We start from the raw sequence: 11,441 nt of genomic DNA on the forward strand, positions 1-11,441 counted from the left end.
CTGTTTGTGCTAGTACCCTGTTTTGAACGTTCTAAAGAAAAGCAACTTTCAAAGAGCACGACAAAAGTCTTGAGGAAAGCATTATATTTATCGTCTACTGTATCAGCACTATAAACATCTTACCACTCTTGTACCTTGATAAGGTTTACAAAGGTCTCTACAGCAACTGGATCAGATTTCCTAAAAAGTTGATAACTCTTTTTAACATGTGTTGCAGCACAAAAATCTTTTTAAAGTTAAAACTTGTGCTCATGATCTAAAAGGCCATTCACCTTTTTGCTAACAGAATGCCCTTCTAGTAATGAGGAATAAACAAAAATGTTGTCTATGGTTGTTCTACTGCTCCCTTGCACTCTCGTTGGAAAGAATACGGTTTGCATAAGATTATATGAATTAAGGAGGTCTACCAGCATCCTTTTCCTTGCACAATCACTTATACAATTAATACTGAAGTCCCCACATATAACTAAATTTCCTCTAGCTTTAGCAAAAATGTTGTGAAATCGGAGTCTGGGGATCTATAAAGAACAACAGTTAGAAGTTTAACTCCACTAAATTTAACCACACCTGCACAACATTCAAACACCTTTTTCAGTGCAGTACTTTGAAACATCAATTGACTCAAATGGGATACCGTTTTTCACATACATGGCTACTCCCCCACACTGCAAAGAGCTCCTAGAAAAGCTGCCAGCCAACCTGTAACCTGGTAAAGGAAGCCTCTGAATTATATAATTATTTAAGAAGTGTTCAGATATACCAGTAATTTCAGAGTCAACATCTATAAGCAGTTCACTAACTTTATCTCTAATACCTTTCTGAAACTCTCTCAGAGTGAGATTGGCAGCTTCAGTCAACTCAAAGCAATGCTTGAAGAGGTATTTAGTGCAGATCTTTGTAATCTGTTGGTCCATAGGCTGGAGTAACAGAGTTGTGTTGGGAGGCAGAAATTGGATCTTGATGAACTAAAATTCTTCGAGGAGGTGGTCTTATAGGCCTGGAGATTGGGAAGGAGTTTTGTCCATAACAAGCAAGACATGGAGTGGCAGATTCATATCAAGCAAATATTTTTTCACCAAAGGACCAAACGCTTCATCAATCCAATCACAAAAAAATCGTATGTCACCCAAGCCTTGTTGTTGGACCTCCACATCGTATTTAACCCGCTCTTCTGTGATTTACACTTCTTGATGGCTCGTAGAGTTTCTGAATAGTAAACAAGCAATGGTTCAATTTTCAAATCACCACTCGCAATTCACAGAATAGCAATGTAAGATAGTTTTTCATTGGTCTGTGACCGGGCAATGCATTCTCCTCTGCTGTTACAAAGATACATTTAAGCATCTTTTACCAGAATAGATCCATCTCATCACAATTAAAAACCTGTTGTGGCAGATAACCCTCAGAATCTATAAGCATCTTGAAGTTGCTAATGAAGTTCTCTGCTGCCTTTGTGTCAGAGCTGGCTGCTTCACCATGCCTCACAATGCTCTGGATGCCAATTCTTATCTTAAGCTTCTTGAACCACCTACAGCTTCCCTTAAACACTTCTTAGGCCACTGATGATCAGCAAAAATCATTCTCACCTTCTCACAAATTATGTTCTCGTTAATAGTGTCATGTTGCAATTGCTTTTCATTTATCTATATAAGAAGCAACCTTTCGACATTATCCAGAATATGAAACCATTGGTTACATACTTTAGATACTCTTGTAACTACCTTTGAAGCATCTACATCCTTAATCTTGTCCTTGGATGGTTCATTGATTTGGTGGAGGGGACCAAACAACATGCTCATTGGTCCCATCAGATTAGAGAAGGATGGGGAAGGAAGTCAGCCATGCCTTTTTAAAGGAACCATATCAGCAATCGCCTGAAGTGACTTAAAGAAATCATGGAAACCCAAATTAGGATAGCCAGATGCAGGTTTGAACCATTGTTCTCCTGAATGCGAGTCCAGTATGCTAACCAGTGCGCCACCTCACTTGGTCCTTGTTATAACTGTGAGTGACCGACGAGCAGTGCACGGTAGAGAATGGAGATACAAAGCCACCAGGCAGCTGTGGGAGGTATTGCCAGCAACAAACAGACAGGACAGATGAACAAGTAGAGGACAACAGACACTACAATCAACCAGGACACAACATGAAGTAAGCAAGCAAGAACTGAGAAGATAAACACATGAGAAAACAACAATGCTGGAACACCCCAAACAACAGTGTGAGTCTCAACACATGGAACTGGAATGCAGTAGGCCGAGATGCACACGCAACTAAGGCGAGTGCCTGACTTCCAGGGTAGTGCCATGCAGCTGCCTAAATACATGACTGTGAGAAATGTGATTGGCTGTGGACTTCATGTGGTATGGAGAGTGGCTTGCTTGTATGGCGAGGGTCACAGCGCAGGCACACGCCAGAACACAGAGACCCCTAGTGGGTATCCAGGTCCATCCCCTCTGGTGCACATTGAACTTCCACACCTTCCAACCTTGTTCTACAGGATAGTGCAAATAGTTGATGTAGACTGATTGTATGTGTGTGCTAAATCAGCAATGCTCACACCAAGTTTGAGTTTTTCAGTGATTTCACGTTTCATTTCTAAGGTAATTTTCTTTCTCTTATGGTCATCTTCTTGTGGCTTTATCCTCAGGGATATTTCTAAGAAGGTTACTAAAATTTGCACACGAGAAACACTGTGTGAACACAAGTTTAGAAAAATGTGTCATCACAAGTTGCACGAAGATGGTAGCAGAAAGAGAGCTAAACCCAGCCTGCTGTATGTACTTAAGACATTGTTCATATGCTGCTGCCAATAATGGAAGGTGTTCATATTGTTGAACATTTCCCCCATTATGTGCGAGCGGCTGGTGATGTCACACTGAATCACCGTCACTCATCATGTGAACCATCACTCATTAAGCAAGTAATTTGTTTACAATTTCTTTTGTTCATTATGCAAACTGCACATTGTGGGAGGGCTCATTAATCAAGGTTCCACTGTATGGGTAAAAGAGGAAATGACCACCTTCTTGACTGTATGGCATATTATTGGTTCATGGATGCAATGACTTCAAAGAAAGAAATTCACCAACCTTCTTCATCTTTTTTAAGATGGAATTGGGTAGGAAGTATGCTTTAAGAAATTTCCTTTAACAATGGAAGATAGTTCAAAAAATGGGGAATGCAGATTAGAAGGTTCAGTGAGCTTATTTCATCAACATATGAGGTGAATTAAAGGCAATGTAGATGAAATGCTGCTAGATCTTGACAATGGCGTTATTTGTATCACAGAACATCATTTACACAATGAAGAAATATCACATATGATTTCTGACCAAAGACTCACCCTACGATGCTCTTGTTGTTATTGCATTAGCTAGACTTTATTGCTGGATATTCACTTGTAAAGAGTCTTTGTACGCTTGGAGAAAGTTAAGTTTAGCTTCTGTTTACTGTACTTACTTGTTCACTAATCACTTCTGCTCCTGTCCAGCTTTCCTGCGACAACAACTACTGCACCACTCTGTGGCTCACCTCTCCTTAACATCTGTATGAAGTAGTATACAACAAAGTGACACTGTCAATATTATACTAGGCTAACCGTATATTTATTATACTACATTAAACTTTATGGCTGCTCCCTTTTAATTCCTTCAGCACATTCAGCACTTACTATATCTGTGCCCAATGCACATCTTTGCCCCTTACTTGGCTTTCTCCATGCTTCTAGCCTTCCTTAAACTCTAAAAAAATATTTCTCTCCAGTATTTATACTTACTATGGCTACTCTCATCTTGGACTCTCTCCTCATATTGCTTAATCTCACAACATCTCTCAAGGGCCTCTTGCCTTGCTCGTGCACATAGAACTTCTAAGACTCTTTTCCATACTTACAAACTAAAAATGATACTCTTTCTTTCTTAACAAATTATCTTCAACATATCACCTTTAACACTACATGGTCTCAATCCATTAAACTCTTATGATTGACATCCCATCTGTCTAGCTGGTGTTTCTTTTTAAACCTTTGTTTTGAAACAACTTTCAGAACTTTGACCTTGCAACAACAGTTCCCCTTACACATTCCCAGCAAAATTGTCCTCACCAGAAAACTAAATATAGCACTACCATTCATAAGACTTGGACAAGCAGTCCCATTTATTCCTTCCACTGTAACACTCATTACAGATTTAATTCCCCTCAAAATGAATGGTTTTCTAGTATTCCTACTCACCCAAAGCAACTTCCTGATGCCTGGTGGCACTATACCATGTGAATTATGTCTCAATGTATTTGTACATGGTTTAACTGGTTTGTCCCATATGTCAGACTTTCTCGTGACAGCTCTACACTGCCAATAGCTTTCTGTTGCTGAAGGTTAACTTTGGCATGATGTTCAGTCAGAATGTTTCATTTGAGGCTCACGATGTATCCCATACCCAGTTTGTACTCATCGCATACATCAGATTGTTGGTATGCTGTAAACAGTTCACTGCAAATCTCAGCTGACTGCCCGATAAGGCTCTTGCACAGTACTTCTTTTCACATTATATTCAGAACCTCTTGTGTGGACTTGAGATGTTACAGCCTGGAAATGGCTAGCAAAAGTTTTAACAACAGGTATGGCTGTGTATGCATGTCCTGTTGCAATGATAGCAGCTGAATAGGCAAGTGTTGCGACAGCCAAGAGGGCTTTTTTTGATAGCTGTAGGGTCCATGCTGAGATCAACAGGCTTTATGGTGTCATGAGTAGGTGGTGGCACCTTTGAGGTATGATGACTGGCAGAGCTCAGAGTATGAGAAATCAGTCCTTTATGGTGCACTTTGAAGAATATACATCAGGGCTGACTTGACTGTATAGAGAAAATATCAAATACTGGAAACTCTAATAAAAACTAAACCCAATCAGTGACAAGAGAAGCCACTAACATGGTTTCAAAGACAAAATTAACATGAGGGTGTGAGTGAAGATGCACCGTCACTAGGAGATTTAGTTTTCAAGTTATTTAATGTTAAATGCTTTAGATATAAAGTAATCTTTAAAAAAATTAATAACTCACTAATGCCTTCAGCAGTTTATGCAAATGTAAAGTCTATGTATAGGTATCTGTGAGTACTATCGAATTGTTATAGTATATTTTTTGTGAATATTACGTGTTTTAAAAAACAAGCCAGAATGTACACTTCATACTTGAAAATTTGAATTTTTTCATAAATAACACATGAACAGTGACAGCACTAGCAGCATTAGCAATTAGGGATGTATGACTATAATTAATTTTAATTGTATAGTTTCATTGAATATATAACAAGGCAAAATAGTGTCCACATGAACAAAAACACTATTTGTGATCAAACCATTAAAGATACAGAGAAACTACAATTGTCATTAGAAAGCTGGAGAAATTTGTGTCTCAAATTCATGAACAAGACATATACCAGGTGATCAAAAAGTCAGTGTAAATTTGAAAACTTAATAAACCATGGAATAATGTAGATAGAGAGGTAAAAATTGACACATATGCTTGGAATGACATGGGGGTTTATTAGAACAAAAAAAAAAAAAAATAAAAATAAAAATAAATAAAGTATTGCTAGATGCGTGAAAGATCTCTTGCATGCGTCGTTTTGTGATGATCGTGTGCTCAGTTGCCACTTTCGTCATGCTTGGCCTCCCAGGTCCCCAGACCTCAGTCCGTGCGATTATTGGGGGCTACCTGAAATGTATCGTTATTGACCGATATCTCTAGGGATGCTGAAAGACAACATCCGACACCAATGCCTCACCATATTACGGACATGCTTTACAGTGCTGTTAACAACATTATTCCTCGACTACAGCTATTGTTGAGGAATGATGGTGGACATATTCAGCATTTCTTGTAAAGAACATCATCTTTGCTTTGTCTTACTTTGTTATGCTAATTATTGCTATTCTGATCAGATGAAGTGCCATCTGTCGGACATTTTTTTGAACTTTTGAAATTTTTGTTTCTAATAAAACCTCATGACATTCCAAGTATTTGTGTCATTTTGTCCGCCGCTCGTGGTCTCGCGGTAGCGTTCTCGCTTCCCGAGCACGGGGTCCCGGGTTCGATTCCCGGCGGGGTCAGGGATTTTCACCTGCCTCGAGATGACTGGGTGCTTGTGTTGTCCTCATCATTCCATCATCATCCACGAAAGTGGCACAATTGGACTGTGCAAAGGTTGGGAAATTGTACGGGCGCTGATAACCACGCAGTTGAGCGCCCCACAAACCACACATCATCATCATCATCATCATGTGTCATTTTGTACCTCTCTATTTACATTATTCCGTGATTTATTCAGTTTTCAAATTTATACTGATTTTTTGATCACCCGGTATATAACATCAGATTTATAGTTTTAAGTGTGATTTTGGAAGTCAGAAGTGTGTGAGCTTGACTCACATTAGTTTGAGTGGACTTTTCACCCAGACTGGAACTTTGCAATCATCTGGCAGTCTAGGCTGAGATCGATGATACAGAATGTATATGCAGCTCAATGTTGACTTGTATGTGTATCAGAAATATTTTTGTTGTTGTGGATTTGTAATATTTTTTTGTGTGTCAATTGTAAATGCTGTACAGCATTTTCAATGTGTGGATCCTGAATATTTCAGGTTAGGAGACTTAGTCTAAACTTTAAGAACTTTACTGCAGTCAACTTTAAGGGTGATCTGCACTAGAATTTTGTCATTTCAGTACTATGGAACTTCCACTTTAGATTTGTGGTAAAGCAACTTTAACTAATGTTCATGTATTTTTGGATGTTAGTGTAAATGTGTGATGTTGGTCAGTTTGTTTAACCTCCCACACAGACAGTTATTATTTCAATAACAAATTATTGTGAATTGTGGGAAGTGACACCATGTTTTTCAGCAATAAACTTACGAAAATTAAAACACTGAGAAAAGTGAACATTATTCACCACAAATGCCTGCTTGCATATATTGAACACATGACTGAATTTATTTAGAGTTAAGGTGACAGATGCATTGGTTGGACCCTGGGCAGAAACATAGCCAACATTTTAGAAATCCAACCACACATTAAGGAGTGTTTTTTTGCTTTCCAAGTTTTTTATTCATGTTGATGGACATGGAGGTTCATTAATTGGTGGAAGCTCCACCATTCCTCAATTATTTATCTGTTATGAATTAGTAAGGAGGACAAATATCCATTTTCAAATCATGTCAGAAAAACCTGTCATTGTCATGATGCGCATCGTTCACAGTATGGTAGGCAAGGTCATATCCAAACAGTATGTTTACAAGGCACCCAAGGCTCACACCAGGCTAGTCCTCAGCTGCAGTGAACCATTCAGGAAGTTCATGTTGTGTCTGCAGTGCCATTAGCACCAGCGCAAATGGAGTCTTGCATTTCCGCTTCACAAAAATCTTCTGCTGTACACAGGCAGAAGAACAAACATTTTGTTGAATTAAGAGTTGCTCAAAAGTCAGTTAAATTTCAGTTAGACATGGGTGCATCTGTTTCCCTAATCAATAAAAACCCGTATGACAGGATGAGTTTCCCACAGTTTCATAGGCCTACTTCCATTGTGCTTATAGCAAACACAAAATAAAATTACCTGGTGTGTGCAGTTTGCCAGCAACTAACCATGATGTTACAAAATATGTTTCAATTTATGAACTCAGTTCTGGAAACAGTGCAAACACTTGTGGTTTGTTCAACCTGTGCATACAAGACAATGTGTTACAATTCGGAGTGTCAGTGCCTCATACTAATGTTTCCTACTCATGTAATAAGTACAGGGACCTGAGTACATGAATCAAAACATATTTTGAAACATCACGGAAAGTTGCTGGCAAATTGCACACACCAAGTTTTGGACAAGTTAAGGATTTTGAAGCACACATTACAGTTAAAGACAATGCACAACCATGATTTTTTCATATAAGGCCTGTCCTGCATGCAATACATAAACCAGCTGCTCAGGAACTGCAACCATGGAAAGATAATGGTATTATACAAACTGTTTCTGCAAGTCAGTGAGCATCACCTTTGGTCATTCTCAAAAAATGTTTGTTTCAGTGTGCCCATTTTAAATCCATAGTAAACCCACAAACTGTCGTGGATTCCTCTCCCAAGACCAGAGGACCTAATGGACAGATTGGGATAGGGCAGATTTTTCTCCAAGATAGATTTACGTAAGGCATATTTACACTTACCGATATTTTATGATCACCTCTCTCCCGGGATTGCACCAGTTTCCTTTGAAACATTTGGAAATGCTTCAGATCTTGCTATTTTAAGTGGTTCCTGAAACATTAACAACAAAATTCCCTTCTTGTACAAACTATTTAGATGATATTGTTGTCGTGGGTTGCACATCTGCTGAACATTTAGCAAATTTGGACTGCCTGTTTCAAGTTCTTTCTGCAGTTGACTTAAAGTGAAACAAGAAAGAGTGATTCTTCCATGAAGAACTTGAATATTTAGGACATGTTATAAATGGACAGAGTATTCATAATGCTGATTCGCACTTGTCTGTGATTAAAGATCTGGCAGTGCCCACACCATTAAGGATCTCCAAGCTGTTAAGGTGGAGCTAATATTTTATATTAAATTCATTTCAAATGCTGGGTAAATTGCTGCTCTGATGAAACGGCTGTGCCAGAAATGTGGTCCTTTTGTCAGGTTGCAAAAATGTCAGGATGCATTCCAACAATTGAAGGACCCATTATTAAGTTACTGTCATGTGATTCATTTTTAGCCAGCTAAGCCTGCTGTGTTAGCAGTGGATGCATCTTCTTATGGGATTAAAGCTGTGCTCACCCATAGAATTGGTTCATCTGATAGGCTTATTGGGCTTACCTCAAAAACTCACAACAAAGTGCAATGTAATTACAGTCAACTCAAAGAAGAGGCACTCACCACTAACTGCGGTGTTACCAAGTTATATCAACACTTGTATGATCAAAAGTTCTGTTTGATTACAGGTCATCAGCCTTTAATGGCCCTGTTCAATCCTTCCAAGCCTATCCCACCATGGACAGCAGAAAAAGTGCAATGTTGAGCCTGATGTTGTCTAATTATCAGTATGAGCTGTTGTACTGTCCCATTGTGCAACACTCAAATGCTGAATTGTCTTGCTACTGATCTGTACCAACATAGCATTTGATTCATCCTCAGAATCATGTAATTAAATTGATACTCAGGATTATGAAATTCTTCAAAATTTTCCTCTCAATTTTCAGCGTACTGCTGCAGCAACTGCTTCCAACCCAGCTCTTTGGGTAGTTTTTGCAATATGTTTACTTTTGGTGCCCATTTAGTTTAAAAGAAATTTCCCACCCAGTGATATGTCACTATTTTTCACACAATCAGGCTCTATCTGTGTGGTCGGGGGTTCTGTTACTGCATTCAGTGAATTATGATCCATGGGTTGTGATTTCTGACTCTCTCCAGCAGAACGTTTTGTCTTTGTTGCACCAGGGTCATTGAGGCATAGTCTGGAAAAACAATGCACCTGTCATCATTGTAGTTGGCATGACATGAATGTTCAGGTAGAGCAAATGACCTCTCATTGTAATATTTTATGTTCTCTTGGGCCCGCACCATAGTATTCTTCGGTATAAGATATTATGGAAATGAATGCTTCAAACCAGCTGGTTTGAAGCATTCATTTCCATAATGTTTGATTGTAATGTTTGTGTAGAACATCAATCAGCTCTAACGTAACACTTTTTGACTGGCCACATCCATCCAGACCATGGCAACACATCCATGTTGATTTCATGGGTCCATTCTGGAACATACAATGGCTGTTGTTGGTAGACGCAAATAGTGAATTTTCTGTTGTTGTCCCTATGGCATCCACCACTACTGTATGTAGAGTATTGGAGTATTGGCTGTGTCTTCTATTTTTGTCTTGAAGGTGTTCTTGAGGGCCGTGTGTCAGAGAATGAAACACAATTCACACCAGCCAATTTTTGGCTGTTTTTTGTTGCCAGCAGCACGCACCACGTAACTACTGCACCATTTCACCCTCAGTCTAACAACAAAGCTGAACAGTTTATTCAAAAGTTCAAAAGTCACATGGAAAAACTCTGTTCCTCCCACAAATGGGAGCAAGCCTTAAAGATTTTTCTTTCCTCCTACCATTCCTTGCCACATGTTTGGAAATCACTGGCAGAATTATTACATGGCTGTCATCTTGTGCCCTGTTGCCTCTTCCCTGCCACAGAAACAATCTGTTCTGCCAGATAAGAAAAAGTTCCAGCCACAGGATGAAGTCTTCTTTAAAGTTTTTGGTAAGAAACAGTTTAGGAGCATGATGTCATCATACAGGTCTTGGTCAATCATTTTACATCATTCAAGGTTCCATCTGGCTGCATCGGTGTCACCAGAAACAGCTGCAGCACTCTTAAGTCAGTGGCTCTGCCGCAGAATTTTTTTCCACAGACCCAGCATGCCAACGTCGTCTACAACAGCAGTTCTATCTGTCTCTCTGCTAGCTGCAGCAAGCACCATCCAGAATGATGTCCATGAAGATCGACATACCACCGCAGCCGATGCTGTCACTGTTGCTGATGTCGGTGCCCATCTTGTAGGCTGAGCTGATGTCCTTGGAGGTACTGCCCCCAGACAGCCATTACGCCAACCCAGGAGATCTAGTTGTTATCCACCCAACAACAGTGCCTGCATCAGTGGATGTGGGCATGCACCCTGTGGCCAGTTTTTTGACAAGTGTTGCAAGTCACTCACAAGGTGGATACCACAGTGCAGATTGGGTGCTGCGATCAGTTCTCAATCCACTCTCTGTTTCCTCATCTATGTTCACATTCAGCCCTCCCCCACCACCACAACCACCACCATCACATGACACAGCACTACATGATGATAGTGAAGAGGTTTGGGGAGGAGGAATGTGGTGTCATCTGAAGAACAAGGTTACAATGTGAGGTTGGTAGCTTGCAATAGAACCACAAGTAAGCATAGTCGCTGCTAGATGCAACAACGAATGAGAAATTTGGCATAGACATGCCTTCAAGAGTTCCATACTCCAACTCTGGAGAATTCTTACTTATGTCAGAGTGCAGTAGCACTCAGCCCAGTCTGTAATCACTGCCGAAAACAATAGCATTGTCTTCCCGCGGTACCAGTAGTGTGAGGGTTATATTAGACAGACTATGCAGCATAGTTTATAGACACTTGTACCACGAGAGAAGAGACTGTTGCCTTGTTCTGTATCAAATGATACAACAGTATTCAGAGATAGTAACAAAAATAGATGACATTCCTGTGGCAATGGGTTGTTACAAAGTTAAGTATTTCATCTTGTTCAAGTTATAATAAAGTGGGGTATTATTTTATATGTATTATAGTACTAACTCAGGCTCCTTCAGAAGTAAATTTCATACAGCTCAACATTATTAGCAATAAAGTATATTTTGC

Source organism: Schistocerca cancellata, chromosome 7 (genome assembly GCF_023864275.1).
Source record: "Schistocerca cancellata isolate TAMUIC-IGC-003103 chromosome 7, iqSchCanc2.1, whole genome shotgun sequence".
Lineage (NCBI taxonomy): Eukaryota > Metazoa > Arthropoda > Insecta > Orthoptera > Acrididae > Schistocerca > Schistocerca cancellata.